This window comes from Lissotriton vulgaris, chromosome 5, assembly GCF_964263255.1.
Source record: "Lissotriton vulgaris chromosome 5, aLisVul1.2, whole genome shotgun sequence".
In the NCBI taxonomy this organism is placed as follows: Eukaryota; Metazoa; Chordata; class Amphibia; order Caudata; family Salamandridae; genus Lissotriton; species Lissotriton vulgaris.
In genome coordinates this window covers 1,349,557,304-1,349,579,499 of record NC_141693.1, presented here as the reverse complement: position 1 = coordinate 1,349,579,499, position 22,196 = coordinate 1,349,557,304, and the positions used below count along the sequence as shown (strand labels likewise).

Below are 22,196 nucleotides of genomic sequence, written 5' to 3'. Positions count from 1 at the left end.
ATAAGGTAAGTACAACTAATAATATCCGAGAGTTTTCTCTGCCTCTCTCTTATTGTCTCCTATTTTTTTTTCTTTAATGAAATGTACTTTATAATCTTATTTTTACTTTTCTTCCACAGGTACTACGTTTTAAAAAGAAATTTACTTTACTTTTTTACTATTTTTTAGGTAAGTATATAAAATAAAGAAACTTTTACATCACTGTGTCATTTCTTTGTCTATCCTGGTTAAAGCAATGTCATGTTTAATATAAACACTTCCACATAGGATTGGGTGCATTGTTATAAGGCATGCTTTAAAAGTGATTTAATGAAATGAGCGACATTTTAGTGAGTGAGTTCAGCAACACTGATATATAAAAACATTGGTGGAAAATGATATTAAATGTTACATGGTGTTCTTTGCAGGAGTTTAAATCCTTTGTTGCAGTGGTAATTCTGCCTCAGGATTAGGGGGCCGGGGGGCTGAGTGGTACTTGTATGGTCATGATAGAGCTACTCCTTCACGAGCCATGGTTGAGGTGTGTTCATGATAGAGCGGTTCCGTCATGGTTCTGCTTAGTCAATAGAACGTGTCATGGAGGCGCAATGTTAGTGTTGCGCAAGCACAGCGGCAAGCCCATGACAAAAGTGGTCCGTCCTGAGGACAGCTCAGGCGATGCTCGTGATGGAGCGGCTTTGTGATGAGTATGGAAGGATTTAACAGGTTTTAAAAAAACCTGAGGGGTCTCCACAAAGAGAGTGTTGGTTGTAATTTAAAGGGTACTTTAAAACACATTGTGGCAGCTTTATGTTGATGTTGCGTCTCTTTGCACTACAATTTCGTCACTTTATTTTTTACAATGACAGTGGAAATAATGTATCATATTTACAACATTAATGAATCTAGGAGATATGTCACATTCTAAAGCCCTGTATCATAAGGAAGTGTTCCTCTGAAGGAATGCGTCTTGAAAGTGGCTGACTGTAATCCATGAGATTTCACTCAGTGACTTTTAGGCCCGCTGTTTCAAAACTGTGCATGTGCTTGAAGCAGGCGTAGGTCTTGACGCAGCATTGTGAATATAGTGCACTGGTGAGCCTTGCTGGAGCTGCATTACATTTGCAATGCAACTCTAGCAATGTATTACTTTTTCAGCACAGATATGTTACGCATGTATGCTGTCTTTGTACCATGGTGCGCCACATTTTAAATGTGGCACACCATGGGTGACGGAGCACTAGCATACTGTGGTGCACATTAACTGGTGCATATCTGGGTATGAAGTAGTTAACATAAATCTGCCCTATATGTTACAAATCTGCGTTTAGTAGAGTGTTCGGCCTTTGCAGTGTTATGTTTTTTCTGTTATTCTATGTAGATATATAATGTTGCAAGATTTTTCTCACGAAAAAGAAGCCATGAGTATTGGATTTGTGAATGATTGCAAGATTCTTTAAATAAAAAAGCAAGAACCATGGCATTGTTTAATATAGTATTATAAATACTTATCTTTAACAATGATGAGAGAGTGAAAAAAGGTTAACCTGATGTTTTAAAGTTAATCACAGGCTTCTTTAGAGGAAGTGTTCTGTATGATTGTTGCGTGGGTGTTTCACTTTTTTATACCTAACAGAATGCATTCTGTATGCTGTAGCAGGAGGAGTACTACATACTTGAATATTCTTCAGTGCTTATTTTCATTGAGACCGACACAGAAGTTCAATGGATCGGAGGGGCTGTTCTTGTGCATCTGGACGACTGCCAAGCCACTGTAGCAGTGGGAGTGAGGCCTCTCCGAGGGGCGCAGCGCAGCTCCTTTTGATGCTTACAATTGCAGATAACAGGGTAGAGATGTCTGTGGAATTTATGGATGCTTAGTCACACTAGAGTGTGCGCGGCGCCCCTAGCACCTCATTACGACACACAGGGGAGCCGCGTTGCACAGTTTGAGAATCAGAGACTTAGGAGATAAACCTTCATAATAGCAAGGCCTCTAAGCGATAAAAATCGCCGGTGCTCGGCGTTAAAAATATCACCGCTATCGGTGGTATTTTCCACGGTGTTAGTGCTTCAACATCAATGGGAACATATATGTGATAGAAAATCCTGTAACAGGCTCAGTATTTCACATTATCGCGTGAAAACAAAAGTTGTTTTCACACAGTAATGTGTCCCTTGTAATTAAGGGACGGGGTGGATTTAGTTTTATTTACTACACTGTTATGATAACGATGTCGAATGTTTGATAAGAGGAGGGTTTAACAGTTTTGCGATAAACTTTTTCTCCAGGGAAGTGGGTGGAGTGTTCCGTGTAAATTGCAGAATAGAAACTACTAAGAACCAATTGGAAGTGTTGTTTTCAAGTCACATGACTTCACATTCGCGTCTCAGGACGTGTACGCGGTGACAGTATCTGGTCACGTACGTCATTTGGAAGGTGCGGTCTAATTCAGCGAAGTTACAAAACGTTAACAAGAAGTAAATCGAAACACATCCGGATTATACATATCTTCTGAGCTCGATTCAAGCATATAATTGTTAAACTATAAAAACTTTTATATTTTTAAAAAAAATATCAAGGTGTGTATATTCGGTCACGCACGAAAGTTTAAAAACACTTTCGGCTCCATTTAATGAAAATTTTCAAAATAACAAAAAAAGAAGGCTAAGTTTAGTCTCTTTCACGTTCTATAAGTTCTTTGATGGGTCTATGAAGAAATTCAATAGGTTCAAATTGCAAACTTTTCACGAAATATATAGGTGGGTGCGCGCACCCGGTCACGCACGAAACAAAGCCAAAAAAGCGGAGATAAACCAACTTTATAATATGCTCCTGGAGCTCTTTTTGGTACAAAGAGTTAGTTCTGAAAAGAATTTTTTTTTTTTTTTTTTTGTTGGAAACAAGTGTTATGTTGTTTTTGATTTTTTAAACTTGCAACGACATTTTCAAGTGTAACACAGGATCAAAATGAAATGAAGAAATTTTTCTTTTCTTGGGGCATTTATGACTCTCAATTTTGAGTTTAATAAGAATGAGGCTCTGCTCTCCGTACAGAAGAATTTCTCCACACTCGTTGCATTTCATGTGCACCTTCGCAAGATATGGTCTCAAGTCCATCTCAGCACTCGATGGAGATACAGGACGTCCACCAGAAGATGTGCTGGCCACTTCTGATGGTAATAGCGTGGCCAGGGCTCTTGTCGATGCCTTTGCAAACTCCACAGGATGCCTTTGTTTGACATGCCGCACCATGGTATGTATGGAAAAGGAATATTTTTTTGTTGGATTTCCTCTTGAGAGCTCCGATTTGCATATCGTGCAGGTTACTTTTGGCGCATTCACTTTCTTTTGATCTTCAGGATAAGTGAAAAATTGCCAAATGAAAGATTCCTTTTTTCTTCTTAAAGGTAGTCGCTCATTTTCTTCAGATTCGGAAGATGAATGCGGAGCGGCAGCCATTTCAGCAAAGTCTTCCGAAAGATGTTGGACGTTGTTCTCTCTTGAGAGTAGAAAAGATAGTGAGGGAAGTGGGTGGAATGCTGCGTGTAAATTCCAGAATAGAAACTACTAAGAACCAATTGGAAGTGTTGTTTTCAAGTCACATGACTTAACATGCGCGTCTCAGGACGTGTACGCGGTGACAGTATCTAGTCACGTACGTCATTTGGAAGTAGCGGTCTTCTTCAGCGAAGTTTCAAAACGTGAAAAGGAGTAAATTCAAACACATACGGATTTTACATATCTTCTGAGCTTGATTCAAGTATACAATTGTTAAACTATAAAACCTTTTATATTTTTTTAAAAAATATCAAGGTGTGTACATCCAGTCACGCACAAAAGTTTTAAAAGACATTCGGCTCCATTTAATTAAAAGGTTCATATGAAAAAAAAAGAAGGCTAGGTTCAGTCTCTTTAACGTACTATAAGTTCTTTGATTGATCTATGAAGAAATTCATTAAGTTCAAATTGCAAAGCTTTCACGAAATATATAGGCGGGTGCGTGCACCCGGTCGCGCACGTAAGATTGGTATGGCGATATCCATTTTAGGTATATCCGTTATAGTTAGGAACTAGCATTCAAAAAACCTATGAAATTCACTGAAAAAACCATAGGTTTTACACACGTTATAGTTAGGAAGTAGCATTTAAAAAACCTATGAAATTCACTGAAAAAACCATAGGTTTTACACACGTTATAGTTAGGAAGTAGCATTTGAAAAACCTATGAAATTGACTGAAAAAACCATAGGTTTGACACATGTTATAGTTAGCTGGACATTTCACTCATATAAAACCAATGAAATTCCCCCGTTATAGTTACTTCAGCTAACTATAACTCGCGCGCCCGCAATGCACTGCTGATGATGTTACATATTACATCACTCATCACATGGTTAGTGACATCACTCTTGACATCACTGATAATATCTAATATCTGACATATGCTGCCTACAACATATAGGAATAGTATGTCACTGATTCCTGCATGTATGCAATATGTAAAATCTCCTAATGTAGCATATTAACACTTAGACACTGAGACACTCTTGGTAATAATAAAGAAACAATAACCTATATAGATATAATGTATCAGTGATATAGCTACTCATCAACACATTCAGCCACTAAAATAGAAACTGATAGACAGACACATATAGGTATATATTTAAATATTACTCAGTAACCCATGTACTCATTAAGATATATTTAATCAGTCAGTTATAGAATCTATTTTTCACCAAAAAAGCAACCGTTTATACACTTATATACTACAGTTTTGTTCAACCAACTTTCAGATCTACATATATAAAATATATGTACATTTCAAAACTAACCCATTTAATAGATGATGTCATGAGTGATGTGATGTGTGACATCATCAGCAGTGCATTGCGGGCGCGCGAGTTATAGTTAGCTGAAGTAACTATAACGGGGGAATTTCATTGGTTTTATATGAGTGAAATGTCCAGCTAACTATAACATGTGTCAAACCTATGGTTTTTTCAGTGAATTTCATAGGTTTTTCAAATGCTACTTCCTAACTATAACATGTGTAAAACCTATGTTTTTTTCAGTGAATTTCATAGGTTTTTTAAATGCTACTTCCTAACTATAACGTGTGTAAAACCTATGGTTTTTTCAGTGAATATATATATATATGAAAGTAAGTCGGCACCAAGCAAGAGGCTCCGGCCTTAAGAAATGATGAACAGTAGACCCAGGAATCGGTGCTTAATTAAAGTGCTTTATTTTCAGCCAGCCAGCCGCCATGCTGCTGGGCTCTCTCCGCGGCCCAGGGTTGACCACTAAAATCCAACCAACTTTCGCCCACAATGGAGAGGCCCACACGGGAGATCAAATCAGCCACTCTTTATTCAATGGAGGTTGCAGCGTAACTACAGGAAAGGCGAAAGTTGGTTGGATTTTAGCCGTCACGCCGGGGCCGCAGAGAGAGCCCAGCAGCATCTTTATGCAGTCCAGTTGAGGTGCTGAAAAACACCACAGCGCAAGGAGTGGGAGCCGGCTATGAAGGTATAAAGTATGCGGTGTATGACGGAACTGAGACTGCACGCTCTTACTGTGGATTCTATGTTGCTTGAATGTTGCTTCAAGTACGGCGACTCACATGAGTGAATATATGGCACTACAACTACCATGAGGCTACGGTGTGGCCGCGCCCACTTGGGTGGGAATTGTGACTATATCAGATGCCTAGAAACTGTCGCAGTTAGCAGCAAGTAAGCCTTTAGCGCATGAGAAAGTGCTCAATGGCACGAAAAGCATTGGCCTGGACCTTTTATTTTAAGTGAGGCTTCCTTTCCTGTACTTACGCTGAAACCTCCATTGAATAAAGTGTGGCTGATTTGATCTCTCGTGTGGGCCTCTCCATTGTGGGCGAAAGTTGGTTGGATTTTAGCGGTCATGCCTGGGCAGCGGAGAGAGCCCAGCAGCATCTTTATGCAGTGCAGCTGAGGTGCCGAAAAACGCCACAGCGCAAGGAGCGGGAACCAGCGATGGAGGCATAAGGTATGCGGTGTATGACGGAACTGAGATCGCACTCTCCCACTGTGGAATCTATGTTGCTTGAATGTTGCTACAATTACGGCGACTCACATGAGTGAAAATATGGCACTACAACTACCATGAGGCTACGGTGTGGCCGTGCCCAAGTGGGTGGGAACTGTGACTATATCAGGTGCCTAGAAACTGCCGCAGTTAGCAGCAAGTAAGCCTTTAGCCCGTGAGAAAGTGCTATAAGGCACGGCATGAAACGTGTCGGGCTAGACCTTTTATTTTAAGTGAGGCTTCCTTTCCAGTACTTACGCTGCAACCTCCATTGAATAAAGTGTGGCTGATTTGATCTCCCGTGTGGCCCTCTCCATTGTGGGCGAAAGTTGGTTTTATATATAAAAATATCCAGGTTCCACTCTCCACGCTGCATTTCCCACAGCGCTCACAAAAATGAGAGAAACGGACTCTTGTTAAGTTTAGCAGCCGCTGGTATTTTTATTTGTTAAAGATTACATGCATTGCAGTGCCCAAAAAACCAAACGCGTTTCGGCGTTCCCTGACGCCTTGTTCGCTGGTGTTCTGTGTGAGAATACCCTCCTACTTTAGTTTTAAAGGTATTTTATTGAGCCGATAAGCATAATAAGGCATCACATTACAGTGTACTTGTAACAGGTAAACCAATCGAAAAGGACAGGCAGGCACGCGTTCATCATGCTGTGCGATATGGCAAAGGAGGTCGTTTCCTGATGAGAGCGTTTTGATGCTCAGAAGGCAAATGGTAGGCAATATCAGCAAACAAGTTTGATCAAACAATTCCCACAAACCCCTCCACCCCCCCCAACTCTCCCCTCCGCCCCCCTCCCTCACCAGTGTGCCGTATGTGGGAGATCCATCGTTCTCCGGTCAAAGAAGAGTTGTTGTGATTAATCTTGAGGTTCCTGAATTCCAGTGGTTGTGTCCGTAAGGCGCAGCAATCGGAGATATTTCGGGCAAGTTATTTCATTGAACTCCTTAGATAGGAGAGATATAAACGGCTGCCAGGTCTTTTGGAATGTATCTGTAGTCTGCGTGAGGGCAGCTTGGATGCGTTCCATACCCAGGGTAAACCAGAGTTTGTGTAGCCATCCTGTATGTGTGGGTTTGGTTGGCGATCCCCAGAGTGATAGAATCTGTTGTGTAGCTGCCTGTATGGCAATGCCCATCTGGCGACCCCGGGTAGATTTCAGGGGAAAAGTGAGTGCGTTCGGGAGTCCCAGGATGGCATATGCAGGAAATCTTGGGATTTCGGTGTCAAAGGTTGCATCTATATCATTCAAAACCGTTTCCCAGTAACTTCGAACCTCTCCACATTCCCAGAGGATATGCGTCAAAGTGCCCTGTTACCCGCACACTCTGCACCATAGGTCGCTCCAGGATGGGTTGCCTCTGTGAAGCCGGGCTGGTGTAAGGTGCCAATATGTCGCTAATTTCACGGCTGCTTCCCTGCCTATTGTGTTGCGTGTGGTATGTGATGCCCTGTAGTACACCTGGCTCCATTCCTTAGGTGTTAGTGTTCTGCCCAGTTCAGCTTCCCACCTTTTCTGACCCGCTGTTTTGCTTAGCGCTAAGGGGGGTGTAAGCATTTTATATATGTCCGATATTAGATGTCGATCAGTATCTTTGGTCAGGAGCCACTTCTCGAAGGAGGTCAGTGGGCGTCCCACCAGGGTAACAATCGCAGGGTCAGTTAGCCAATGTCTTAATTGAAAGTACTGAAAAAGAGGAGGGTCTGTGATATCATAGCCTTGCCTGATGTCTGAAAGGGTGAGAAAGCCTTGTGTGTCGAAGAGGTCCCCTGCGCACTTGCATGCAGTGCCCCGCCATTGTGTGAAGGCACGAGGGTTGTTGCCCGGCGGAAAGTCTGGATTGTCTAAAATTGGGGTGAATGGAGAGGGAAATGTGGTCAGACCTCTTTTGACTGCTACCGCATCCCAGACTTTAGTGACAGTGCGTGTTATAGGCGAGTTGGTGAGGTAAGTCGGTCGGTGCCTTCTAGGTAAAAAGGGAATTCCCCAGAGGGGCCTCTGAGCCATGGCTCTATCCTGAAAGAGCCACCTTTTCTCTGATTCGGGTCTATACCATTCCACCAAGTATCTGAGTTGTGCGGCTTGGAAGTACTGTAGTAGGTTGGGGATCCCCAGGCCCCCCTCATCCATACCCCTGTGTACCGATTGTTTATGTAGACGTGCCCGCTTTCCATCCCAGATAAAGTGATATAGTGCTATTTGTAGTTACGAGATGGTGCCCTTCGGGGGAGCTACTGGGAGGGTCTGGAAGATATACAGGATTTTAGGCAGGGTTGACATTTTCACAGCCGCGACTCTTCCCAGAAGGGACAGAGGTTGCTTGGACCAGCGCGCTAAGTCCGCTCGGATCTGAGTGGTGAGGGACTTATAGTTGAGTGCTACTGTCGATTCTGTTGAAGAGGTAAGGGTTATCCCCAAGTATGGGAGTTCTGTGGTTATTTGAAGGTCACATCCATAGGTGGGGGCGAGTGTGTTTAGGGCGAGCGTTCCCCCCCAATGGGAAAATTAGGGATTTCCCTCTGTTGATCTTGAAGCCTGCGACAGTGCCAAACGTGTCCAATTCCTTCAAAAAGGCGGGCACTGAGTGGTTAGGTCGGTCAAGAGCGACTATGATGTTGTCCGCATAAAGGCTAATTGTATGTGGTTCTCCGCCAAAGGTGACACCATCAATGTCGGGGTTGTCTCAGATTTTCTGCGCCAAGGGTTCAAGGTAGAGGGCAAACAGAAGGGGAGACAGGGGGCAACCCTGTCTCGTCCCTCGTTGAATGTCAAAGGGGTCAGAGCGCATACCGCCTAGCCGGACCCGAGCTTGGGGATGATGGTAACAGCTGGCGATCCAGGAACGAAAGCGGTCACCAAGTCTGAAGCGTAGCAACACCTGCTGTAAGTATGTCCAGTCGACGCGGTCAAACACTTTCTCCGCGTCTATGGCCACAAGCACAGCATCGGATTCCTGGAAGTTTGCCTTATCTATTAGATGCAGCATTCTCTTGGTGTTATCGCTGCATTGGCGATTGGGCACGAAGCCTGATTGATCAGGTTCCAGGATTCCCGGTAGGAGCGGGCCCAGGCGTGCTGCTAGAACTCCGGTGAAGAGCTTTAGATCTAGGTTCAGCAAGGAGATCGGTCGGAATGCTGAGCAATGTGTCGCTTTCTTGCCCGGTTTGGGCAGGACGATCACTTCGGCTGCTAGCATATCAGGGGGAATGGAGCCTGGTCCCTCAAAAGAGTTAAAGAGCCGGGAGAGGACGGGAGCCACTAGCTGGCAAAACGATTTGTAAAACCCCGCCGAAAAGCCATCCGGTCCGGGGGATTTCAGTGGGCGAAGTCGGGAGATAGCCGCCGTTACCTCCTCTAAGCGGATGGGGGTGTCCAGCGCTTTCGCGCTAATCTGGGACAGCTCCGTAATTGCCGCCGAGGACAGGTATGCGTCAATACCCCAGGGAGATGTTGTGTCTGCGCCGTATAGTGAGGCGTAGTAGGTTCGGAACGCGTTTGCGATCTGGGTTTCCTCAGTGAGGGAATTTCCAGAGTCATCCGTGAGGTCAGCGATTTTCGTGCATTGGAATTTAGCTTTGAGGGCGCTGGCTAACAAGCTTTCTGTTCTGTTGCCTCTGACATAATATGTGTGTAGAAGGCGGAGCGCAGCAAATTCTGCCCTATCCGTGTCAAGGGAAGCCAATTGGGCTCTAGCAGCTTTCAATTGTCGCCATATCCGTGGAGCGCCCGTGCGGCTGTGTACCGTCTCTAATTTGGCAACCTGAGCCGTGAGTTTGGACCTCTTCTCTTTCCGATCCTTAGCCTCTTTGGCAGCAATCGCAATCAATTCCCCGTGAACCACTGATTTTAAGGCTCCCCATAAGGCCGACAACGACACCTTCGGTGTGTCATTAATAGTCAGGTAGACGACAATGCATTTATGTAGGCGTTTGTGGATTTTATGTGGTCGCTGTAACATGGTTTCACGGAGACGCCATGCACCTCGGGGGCGGGAAGGTGTAGGGGCAGTGATTGTTAGTTCTATTGCGTCGTGATCTGAAAGTGCTGCGGGCACAATGTCAATCTCAGCTAAGTTAGAGACCAACTCGGACGATCTTATGAAGTGGTCCAGCCTGGCGTAGGTATGGTGGACGTGGGAGTAGAAGGTGAATTGTGTTGCATTCGGGTGCGCGGTGCGCCATAGGTCTACCAGGCCCCTATCTCGCAGCCACTCCGCCCCGCCTCAGTGATAGTGCCGGTGTCCCCATAGCGGTGTCCTGATCTGTCTTTGTTGGTGTCCATGACTAAATTAAGATCCCCCCGATAAGTAAAAGTGTGTTGGATGATTGAAGAGATTCAGAGAGTGCGCCCTTCAGAAAGGCTTCCTGTCCCGTGTTGGGAGCGTAAACGGACCCTATTGTAAGGCCCATGTTTCCAAGCTGGAAGGTATGTGCGAGAAGACGGCCCTTAACCTCTCCTGCCTTGACCCCTATCTTCCCGCTAAAGTGTCTAGATACTAAGATGGCCACCCCGGCTTTCTTTGTGGGAAGGGAAGAAAATAATTGTTGGGGAAAGGCGCGCGAGCGCATCCTGTGCCAATCCTTGGGCAAAAGGTGGGTCTCCTGAAGCAAACAGAGGTCGGCCCGGAGTTTTCCAAATAGGACATTATCGCCCTTCTTTTAATGGGGTTGTTCAGGCCTTTGACGTTTAGTGTCAATAACTTCAGTTTGGGGCTAGCCATTGTCATGAAATAGGAGCCAAACAGCGTCCAGCACAGCAGTGTCTCCCATCTCAACAGTTGGGGAATAGATTGGGCAGAGCGAGAGGAGCTCCGACTGCTGCATGTTGCATAGAGAGTATGTGTGTGTTCTCGGCGTGACTGTGCACAACTTTAGAAACGCCCGAAGGGTGAGGCGTAGCACTGGATTACGGATTTATAATGTGGCTGTTCTATTAGTATCAGTCCCCCCCGGCACACTGGTTCCCACCCCAACTCCCACCCCAACTGTACCCCCAAAACACCCCATTCGCTCAAGGTCAAACTCCATGGAGTAAAACTTCTGCCAACAATCCCCCCCACCCCCCTCCCACTTCCCAAGCCCCAACACCCAAATGTGAATAGGTGTAGTCCCAGTCCTGTTAGTCCACACAGGGCTGTGGTAAAGGTCTTCATCCGGGTCATGTCCAGTGGCGGTCGCATCGGCCCCCCGCCCGGTTCCCACCCCCCTCATGGGGATGAGGCAAGCTGTGATTGATCTCCCTGAGTATGCAGCCATCAACCAAAGGAAGAGGTCTCCTTGGCCACCTCCGCCACCACCGTCGCTCGCTCCTGCGTGATGATAGAGGCATCCGGCTTCAGGTGGTGCGAGGGCGACCGCCTGCGGCCCACAGTCTGCCAGTCCCCCTCAGAAGGCCTCTGAGATGAGCTCGGAGTGGGCTCGTCAACGTCATGTACAAGGCCTAGGAGTGTGCAAGTGTCTTTAAGCGAGCGCAGCTGGTGTAGTTTCCCGTTCCATTTGAATATTAGCCTAAACAGGTGGTCCCAGGAATACGGAGTTTCATGTTGCCTTAGGAAGTCCGTTGCCTTCCGGAATTCTTTGCGCTTTTGCAGGGTGATGGTCGACAGGTCCTGATACAAGGCTATAAAGTTACCTTGGAATTGAAGAGGTTGAGCCCGCCGTGCTTCTCGGAGGATCCGCTCCTTCAACGGGAAATCGGGTAGGAAGGCCAATATGTCTGGTGGCGGAGCGGAGAAGCGTCTAGGCAACCCAACTCTGTGCGCCCTGTCGATGCGTATCTCAAAGTCTGCTGGTTCTCCCAAAACGGACCTGAATAAGGTTTGCAGGTAACCAGTGACATCAGACCCTCCGTTTTCTGAGGTACTCCCCGGACCCGTATGTTGTTCCGACGTGAGCGGTTCTCAAGGTCTTCCGCATGGGCTTGGAGGTCCATCTGCTGGTCAGTGAGCCGCACTATTTCTTGCTGGAGGTGCGTTATTTCCATGCTTCTGGTCTGATCTGCTTCCTAGACTGCCACCACTCGTTCCCCAAGGCCCTCCACGTCTCGTCGGAGCTCTCGGACCTCGCCCGCCACTTCCTGCTTTAAGGACCTGAAATCGTCCCTAAGAGAATTAAATAGCGTCTCCAGGAATGTTCTAGTGATGGGCGACTGGTCTTATGCCGGCACAGGCGTTAATTTCGCGGCCGCCGTGGAGGGTGGGTCTTTGCTGGGTTTCGGCTGAGTTTTGGCCAAGAGTTCTGGGAGCGTCTGCGACCCCTTCTTCCCTCGCTGTCCCGCCATGTTGTAGCCGGGGCCCCTGCGGCTTGTGAGCCCGTTAGTTGGGGTGTCGGGGCTCAGCTACTTGAGTGCAAAGGTGAGACTTGCAATCCCGGGGGGGGCTGTCACCTCTCCGTCCCTGGCAACCCGGCCCGCGGAGGGTGTGGTAGTGTCCCCCCTGTAATGGTCGGTGAAGTGGTCGCTCAGAAGTCCGCTTCAGGGAGCAGCCAGGCAGTGGACCAACGTTTAGATCGGGCAGTGGTGGCGTGCACTAGTGGGTATGGTCGCAGTGTCTCGGGGCAACGCTGGGCGGTAAGAGTCAAGCTTAGGCTCAGGCGCGGGTGCACCCACTCCGTTGTAATTACGGCGTACTCTGTAGGCCCCAGGGGTCCCCAACGCCGGAGGCTCGATTTTGCCCCCCGAGTCCCGTGGCTAAGCCCGCCTCCGCTCTCCTCACCTGGGTGTGACTGCTCCGTGTGGTGGCTCAGGGGTGGTCTCTCTTCACAGTCGTGGTCTTGTGGCGCCCCGCGGTACCGCTGGGCTGTTTCCGATCAGTCTCCCCACGCAGGCCCGGTCCTCTAGCACCGCCCAGACCAGTGGAGTGCGGCCTCGTTGTGCTCCGTTGACCCTGGTGATGCTGCCTGGTTGGCGGGGGTCTCCCGCGTCCGCTCTGGTGATCCCGGTAGAGCCGCCTCTCCGCCAGTCTCTGTCAGGGCCCGCCTCCGCCCCGCAGGGGCCTGTTCGCTAGGCCGCGCCGGAAGGCCCAAAGACGGGGGGTCGATTTCCGCAGTACCCGGATGGCTCGCACCACACTGCCGGCCAGGCCGCGGGAGCAGAGGCGCACACCAACCCGGACCGCAGAATCTGTGGTCGCGTCGGGGTATCCCCACATAGGCTCCCTGATTAGCTGTAGGACCCCTCCAAAGCCGGGGACAGAGAGCACGCCGGCTCTCACAGGGTCGGGGCGGCCGCCATTACGCGGCCGCGGTCCGCAGTCTTCAGCGCCTATAGTCTCGCGCTCGGCCCAGATGCTGGCAATCAGGGCTCCAGAGGTCTCAGTGCAGCGCTGGCATCGATTTCCGGTGATGTTTGAGCCGCAGAGCGATCTGGCTGCGCAATGAGGTGCTATCAGGCGGGATCGGGCAGGGAGCCTCCGGGACCTGCTACCGATCACGCCGCCATGTTGGACACGCCCCCTACCCTCCTACTTTAACAAAAAACATTGTGATTGCCCATGGTTTCACAAAGGATACTAACAACATACTTTCAAAACAAAAGTTAATCCGACAGCGCTAAAATGATAGAAGACAGATCTCATCTAATCAAATGCTACCTGTTTACATTATAAACATATGAACATTCTAATTTTATAAATGGATCTGTCAATATACTGAACGGAAAACCAATTTATATATTAATCCAGAGGAAAAAAAATGCAGTGTCTGCTATTTCCCTACTTTAAAAAATATAACAAATTACCTGCGATTTAACTATCACATTTTGCAGTAATAATTCAAAATCAGACTATTGGTCGTCTGCCCCCTTACCCTTGACTCCCCCTCCAGGTTTACAAAAAAAAATTCGAAGCTCATTAATGACTTTATTTCCACAATACCGGCTGGAAGATGTGATGATAGCACTTCGATATGAATTGTTTTTAATCTTTTGCACTTTGCACATATTCAGGTGGATTCCATGGACATATGAGTAGTTCAAACGACAAAACAAAATTACTAACTGTAGAAATACAATTTCATTTTCCAATACATTCAACTAAAAATACAGATGGTTCCTTTATCGTTGGTCTTATGATGCCGATTTTATGTTCATGTTGCTGCCCAAATTCAATTTGACATTTCATTTAAACACCACCTAATTGCAATTGTTCTGTGCAATTATTGCATCTGAGATTGATAGACATAACCCTTAGAATGGATCGTATCAAGTGCTATATTTTATCTAAGGTTTTGATGGAAAAATGAATATCATTGTGGAAATGAGGAGTTTTCTATATATTTCAAAATATACAAGCTTTGAATTCATGTCAACTTTCTCATGTATAGTTGATCCTGTGTAGTTTTAAATATTTACCATTTCTCAGAATTATCCTAAAAAGTGGTGAAGGTCTTCGCAAATGTTAAGGCCCCGTGGACTCTTAGTTTCGAATTTCACTATGTAACTGGTTTCTAACCGACGGAGTTGTTTTTCCCTATCTCCACCCCTTTTGTTAGTGGGAATGTGGTCTATCACGAAATAGCTAAGAACACTGAGGTTACCTCCATGTTCCGCTTTTACATGCCTGGCCACAGGGTATGTAGGGTCCGAGTTTACTGTGGCCCTCAGGTGTTGTAAAATCCTTGCCTGTACCGGGAGCTTAGTGCTCCCGACGTATCTTAAACCACAAACACAGGTTAGAATATACGCGGCGTACTCAGTTTTGCAAGTATAATGCCCTTTGATCTTTATGGGCCAATCTGAGAATGCACTTGTGTATGTTGTGGTGTTGGAGCCAAATTCACAGGCTCAGCAAGAGGAGCACTTGAAAAAGCCATTACGAGAAGAAAGCCAGTTATCTCTATTGAAAGTCCCAGGACTGGTTTTCACCAAGTCAGATTTCATAGAGTGGGCTTTGCGAAAAGTGAAGTTGGGCTTCGTAGTGTAAATGTCTTTCAGGATACTATCAGTCATCACTATTGGCCATTCTTTATTTACAATTTTTCTAATGACCTTAGATTGCCTACTGAAGGTTGAGATGAATCTGCATGTTTTGTTGGACCTTTCTTTTACTTCACATGTGTTCAGTATATGGAAGATTTCTTCAATGTTGCTGTCTACCCTTGGTTGTAACAGGGTTTCTCTTTTGATTAAGGCAACTTTACGCAGGGTAGCTGCCAGATTTTTCTCCTTATAGCCCCTCTCTAACAATTTAAGTTTGGTTAAAGTTAGAGCTTCCTCACATGCAAGTGTCGTGCTGCATGCTCTTTTCACTCTGAGGAATTCGCCATAGGGTAAGCTGGCTATGGTGTGGCTAGGGTGAAAACTACTTGCATGAAGCAGGGTATTCCCTGCAGTAGGTTTCTGCAATAAACTTGTCTCTATTTGCCCTGCTTTAATGTTGACCTGAATATCAAGGAAACTAATGGTGGTTGCATTTATATGGTGTGTGAATTCCAAGTTACAGGAGTTGTTGTTAATGACATTTATGAATTCAATTGCCTCCACCTCCGTACCTTTCCAAATGATGAATATGTCGTCTATGAATCTCCATAGACGTACAATATGATGGTCATAAAAGGCTTTATGTTCCCCCTGAGGACATGCTCCTCCCACCAGCCCACATGTAAACATGCGTAGCTGGGGGAGAAGCATGCCCCCATAGCCACTCCTTGTTTTTGCCTGTAAATTATGCCATCATATAAAAAACCTGTTATTATAAAGGCACTAATGTATCATATTTAGCAACATTTTGTTGTGACCATAATATTCAATATTGCGTAGATTCAAATAATGCTCTACTGCTAACAGGCCATTAGTATGCTTGATACACGTGTAAAGTGATTTAATGTCCAAAGTTATTAGCAGGTATTCATTTTCCCACTTTACTTCATTCAGTTTGGCTAAAAAGTCTCTAGAATCTTGTATAAAGGAGGGCAATGTTCTGACAAATTCCTGTAAAAAGAAGTCCACGTACTTAGACGTATTTTCAAAAGTACTGTTCTGGGCAGAAATGATAGGCCTTCCTTGTAGTGGATCGGTTCCCTTATGAACTTTTGGGATGAGATAGAATGTGGGCAGCTTGGGGTGATTGTTCAATAGGAATTTATTTTCATCCTTGGTAATCAAACCTTCTCGTGTCCATTTATTAAGATCTTTTTTGTATTGTTCATTTGCTTTATGGACCTCTGCTCCATTGGACATTTCGTAACATTCTATTTCATTAAGGTGCCTGTAACCTTCCTCTCTATACATTTTTTTGTCCCACAGGACAATATTGCCCCCTTTATCTGCCCGGTTTATCACTACAGAGTCATTGTTCTTTAGTTTGGCCATCATCTGATCAATTGAAAATATTGTTTCTCTTTATTTCCAGTTTTAGATTTATTTGTGCACCTTTTTTTGTAGAGAGATTTTAATTCATCCACTACCCTGTCATGAAAGACATCCACTGCGTCCGTTGGCATTATTGGGACGAACGTCGACGGGGCTTTGAAGGGACTATCTCCTCCCTTTCCTCCCAAGATATTTTCTTCTTGTAGGAGATCTTGCTTGTTAGGGGAGATTTCATTTGTTTCCTCAGTTCTTAAATTGCGTAATGTCCTTAGCAAGGGGATTTCAATTACTGCAAGGGCCACCGTTTCCTGAATCAGTTGTGGTGTCTTACGTTGTTCTGTTGTGTCAGGTTCTTTTTTTTTAAACATGTTTTTATTAGTTTTATAACATGAAGAAGAACAGCTGTCTCCACATAGAGGAAAGTACACATTATCTTCAGTATAGCAAATCCAGCAATGACTGTACCACTGCGCATTCTCAGGTCTGGTATGCAATAATAATCGGAGATACAACAACCCTATCCCCACCCAATTAATCATCCGCATCATCAGAGTCATCATGATCTACGTCAGTAATAGGCTCACATATGTCCCCTCTATATGTGTTCCAGGCCGCCCATACCCCTGTCCATTTCCCAGGGCAATTCCTGTTTACATAGACTGGCCTTTCCGTAATCATTGTGACATCCATGTCCCTTTACCAGGACTCCAATAGTGGACGGTCAGTGGCTCTCCATTTTTGCGCTATGTTACGTTTTGCAACCATGAAGCCCAGTGTCGCCCAAGTTTGACCAGATCTTGTCAAATCATTTGGTCCCCATATGTTAAGGAGGCATCTCCTCTGTTCAGGTAATAAAGGGATGTGTAGGGTTTGTGATATCGTACGAAGACCTTTACGCCAGTAATCCAATATAAAGGGACAGTCCCAAATAGTGTGGAAAAAAGTACCCTCTTCCCCGCATCCCCGTAGACAGTATGGGTGTTGTGCCCTGCCAATTTTTGTGTCAGGTTTTTTGATGGCAAAATATTTGGTCAATTTTAATTTTCTGATGAATTTGTATACATCTACTCTCGTTTTCACAAAGTCGAAGTTGCTTTCGAGACAGTAACTTATGCCCAGGGCTAATAATTGTTTCTCCGCCTCATTGAGCTCAATTCTAGTAAGATTAACGATCGTCTGGTCAATATTGATGTTCTTTATTTGTTCCAATTGCGTCTTTTCTGCTGCCAGTGTCCGTGCCCTCTTGTTGCTTTGTCTCCGTTTGCAGCGGCTCCTGTTCCTTTCAGTGTTTGAACATTTTGTTTCTGTTGGTAACGCGGCCGGAGGGACTGGATTCTCTGTTCTCGAATATATTCCATTTCCTCCGCGTACGATAAAGGGCCCAGTGATTCCGAAGTTTGTCCTGTACTTCCCCTATCTGAATCCTCATCGCTAGAAATTAAACTTCCATCGGAACTAGAGCTTTCTGGTAGCACTGTCGAAGTTGAAGCCTGGTTTGTATTGGCATTACTTCCTTGTGTTGCTGGAGTCATTTTGTTCAATTTTTGTCTTTTTACATGGTCATATTTTTTCGCAAATGTGAAAACTTGACCTCTATCGTAATCGTTTTTGTCCCTACTGAATTTCCACACTTGTCTCTTCTTAATTGTATCTTCTAACTTTGTTTTTCTTCCGTGCATTTCTTTAATCAGTTTTTCTACGGTGTCTTTATTGTTTGTATCTGTGAGAGCATCAATTTCCCCTTTCAGCCTTTTAATTTCTCAATCTATCCGTGCATATTTAATTAATAGGCAGACTAAACGCATTGACGCTTCTAAATTCGATTCTGCCCATTCTTTTAACAGCATAGGATTAGGCTTCTCAAAGCTCGGCGCGAGCATAATTCGAAGTCCTCGGGGTATACGTCCTGCCTCATGATACTTTTCTAGTGATTTCGCTTCCCAATATTTAGTGACTTCGCTTCTATGATGTTTCTCTAGTGTTTTTAGTTAAATTCTCACGTTAGGGTGCTGATCAGTTTTTTCCGGTAATGCTCCCTGATTATTTTCAACAACCGGTAGATTTCCAAACAGGTCGTCTGCCTCCTTGTCCCTCTCTCCATCTGAAAATTCCATTATGGCACTGCATTATACTTAGCACTTAGTGTATTGTCTCAAATCCCGCTGCATTCAATACGCGGGAAGCCGCGGGCTGCTTACACCTCCCCTCCAGTAAATACTGAAGTCTTTACACGGACTGCTGGGTCAACAACTCACTGTTTGGCGCGGTCAGCACTTCCTCCGCTCGGCTGACCTCCACTCTATCCTACCCTCCGACTAGACTGACCACCACCTAATCCTTTTTGATCTCAATACATTCCAACCTAAGGCCCAATCTATCAGTCCCAAGCACTAGGTGAGGAACCCACATGGAATCCCTCAAGTCGACTTAGAAGCATTAGTCAGTTCACAAGTTCTACCTCCACCTGACCTTACGGCCCACCTCAACACAAAAATGGCTGAACTCCTTAACTCAGTCGCTCCGCTCAAACTCAAGCAATCAAGGAGTAGCCCTTCCCGATCCTGGTTTAATAGAGACCTGAACAAAGAGAAGCAACAATTCGGATTAGCTGGAAGGTAGCTAGGAAACATGTTTATTTAGACAATTGTCCATAAAACATTCTATAAACTCAATTAACAATTAAAAAACATTTAAAAGAACCTCCTCCTAACTACCCGACACCCCCTACCCACTACATTTCATCATTATTAACAGATCGTAAAAACCGAGCAATTCCAACTACCACATCTAAATAGTGCATTTCTGACAATAGCTCCACAGCTTTCCTCCTATGGAGAGAATCATATTTAAAAAACAGAGGTCTTAAAAACTTAATTCGATTTGCAAGATAAAAGTCGCAATCCATAAGAATATGCTTAAGGGAGCATTTAACTTTCAAAGGGCAGGGGTAAAGACCACTATTATTCTGCACCCTGGTCCTGTGTGGGCGGGATGAATAGATTGGATTGCATCCCACCCTAATCCTTAATATTTCATTTCTCAATACTGGGTCTGGTGACTACGATCAATAGGAAAAAACATTACCCTGGTCCAGTGTGGAGATCGAGAAGCGGATGGATGATTTCTTCCTTAGATACAATAGGTCAGTTGAACCAGACACCATAGCAACAGATTCTCTCAATGCACGTTAGCTGAAAGAAACTGGAGACAACCCTCACACTAACTCATCTCTCGATCGTCCAAGCTAAATGCCTAAAATACAAAAAACACATCTTCAGAGAAAAATCCTCCTTCTACCAAGCCAACTCGACCACTCTAGGAACAGACCTAAAGACCTTTTTAACATCATCAAGCAGCAAACCTCCTTGTTCCCTCAACACTCAATTAATGACTCTACTAAGCACTGTGAAGAGTTTGCAGCATTCTTCTGTGAAACAATATCTAACACCAAACTCTCCCTTGTCCCTCCCACCTAGTCACCCACACCAAGGATGCCGCCCTGCAAAGAGAGTCCCCCCAAGGCCTTATCTCCTACTAATGTCTGTCTCCCCAAACTCACCCTCCCAGCAATCCAGAACATCAACCTCAACCCCTTTCAATTGAAAAATAATGCAAATTAGACTAAATCCCACTATATCCCTGAAGAAGTCCTCAAATTACTCACTAGCACGAAGTCGACATCTCATATCTCCGACCCCCTCCTTGCTACCTTTGTCAAAAATCTCAGGCACATCATCGCTCCTACATGGACCAAAATCATTAAACCCTCCTTATCCAGCGGCTCCATGTTGGCCCTCCTCGAATTCAGCAAAGCCACACCCTCATCGAAAAACAAAGACGCTGACCTTAACAACTACAGACTTATAACTAACCTCCCTACAACCTGCACGACACCTTCCAATATGGGTTCAGGAAATGCTGCAGTATAGAGACTGCAATACTGAACATCACAGACAACCTACACAGATCACTGGATGATGGACAGGCCTCCCACCTGGTCCTCCTGGACCTCTTGGCTGCCTTTGATACTGTCAACCATGACACCCTCTCACAACGTGCAGGCATCAATGGAACTGTCCTTTAGTGATTTGTTTCTTTCCTGAAGCAACACTCTTAGCTACATAAACTAAACAATTCCTCCCTAAAAGCAACACCAGTCTCAGAGGAAGTGCCTCAAGGGTTAATCCTGTCTCCTGCCCTATTTAACCTCAATATGGAACCCCTTGCAATGATTCTGAAACAAACCAGAATTGCCTATGATCAATATGTTGATGACACACAACTCTACATTAAAATACCATCAGTTAAAGACATCCAGCACCTAAACAGCACTCTCTCCACGGTTCAGTCCTGGTTGACTAACAACCGTCTTGAGTTCAACTCCAGCAAAACTGATCTCATGTTCATCCATCTGAAAGAAAATACCTTTCCTGGAGATCTTTGACTCAACAACCTCACTGCATTAAATTGTAAACTATCCATCTCCAACTCTGTCAAATCCCTGGGGATTACACTTGATAAAAACCTGAACATGAAAGAGTATATTAATGCCTCACTTAAAAGTGCCTTCTACATGTTGAAAAGCCTACAAAAAATTAAACCCTTCATCCCCATCAAAGACCTAAAAACTGTGGTGCAATCCCTTCTCTCCAAGGTGGACTACGGTAACGCAACAATCACGGATGCCAAAAAAACACATTGAACCCCTTTGGAAGCTACACTCCACGCAGCAGCCAGACTACTTTTGGGGGAGACTCGTTTTGGCCACAACACTCCCACTCTCAAGAAACTCAATGGGCTACCAATCTAGGCAAGATGTATATTCCAAAATGCTTGCATAACCCACAAATTTCTCCGCACGGAAAACCCAGTCTACTTCACATCAAAGGCCAGCTAAAAGAGACCTCTTCAAAGCTCTAACTGTCTACTCCAGATTCCACCCAAATGTAAGAAAGAAAAATCTCAAACCTGTCCCTTCTCCAGAAACACTCCCAGAATCAGGAGCTCACTGCCTCAGGAATTACTTGACAATCACTCATTCTCCCATTTCAGGAAAAAACATCTGATTGGCCTGATTCTCCTACCCTGAACCCTCCATTTAAATTTGAGCATTGCTACCTCTGGGAACATTTTTCTTTTTTTTTTCTTCTTCTTTTTACTTAATTGTAGCAATCTCCTATAGTGTAATCTGCAAGGAATTAGGCTTGAATGTTGCATAACAGGTGCTTGCCAGATAGTTATGCTGTTTATTCTTGATTTCTACAGTGGAGATGGACTCCTTTTATGCAGCCATTTCCAAGGAATTCAATGTAAAAATTAATCCTTCTGTATGGAGAGAAACTTGGAGGACAACAGTGACCACCACCACAAAGTCTTGACCATCATCAACATCTGCCTGAGGAAAATCCTCCACATCCGCTGGCCTAATACCATCAACGCATCAACCAAAGGGCAGCAGACTTTTCAATTCCCTTATCATGCCGAAATCGTGAAAAGATGCAGGGGTTGGAAAGGCCACACCCTCTGCAAGTCTGCATCAAACACCACCAGGCAAGTTGTGAAAAAGGTGTGAAAGAATGTAAAGAAAATAGCATTGACAAATTGGAATCTTGACCTACCAGATTAGGCACAGAAGTGGACTTACTTTTAGGCCTCTGTGCACACGTGAAGAGGTAAATTGCCATCACTCAGAGCAAAAGAAACATGGCTGACTTAGGCTGGCTCATTGTCTTATGCTGTATGCTGTGGACAGAGCAAAACAATAATGACAGTCCGATAGATAAATGGATGAAGGGGGCTGAACCAAAACCCTTTGGTATCTGTATATATGC

The 22,196-nt window shown here is 45.0% G+C and overlaps 1 protein-coding gene across 1 annotated transcript in view; it reads right to left on the bottom strand.

The window, feature by feature from the left end:
• The window catches only part of AMPD1 (adenosine monophosphate deaminase 1), a 488,628-nt gene that overhangs the window by 381,608 nt on the left and 84,824 nt on the right, over positions 1–22,196 (bottom strand). The gene's annotated exons all lie outside the window — the stretch shown is intronic.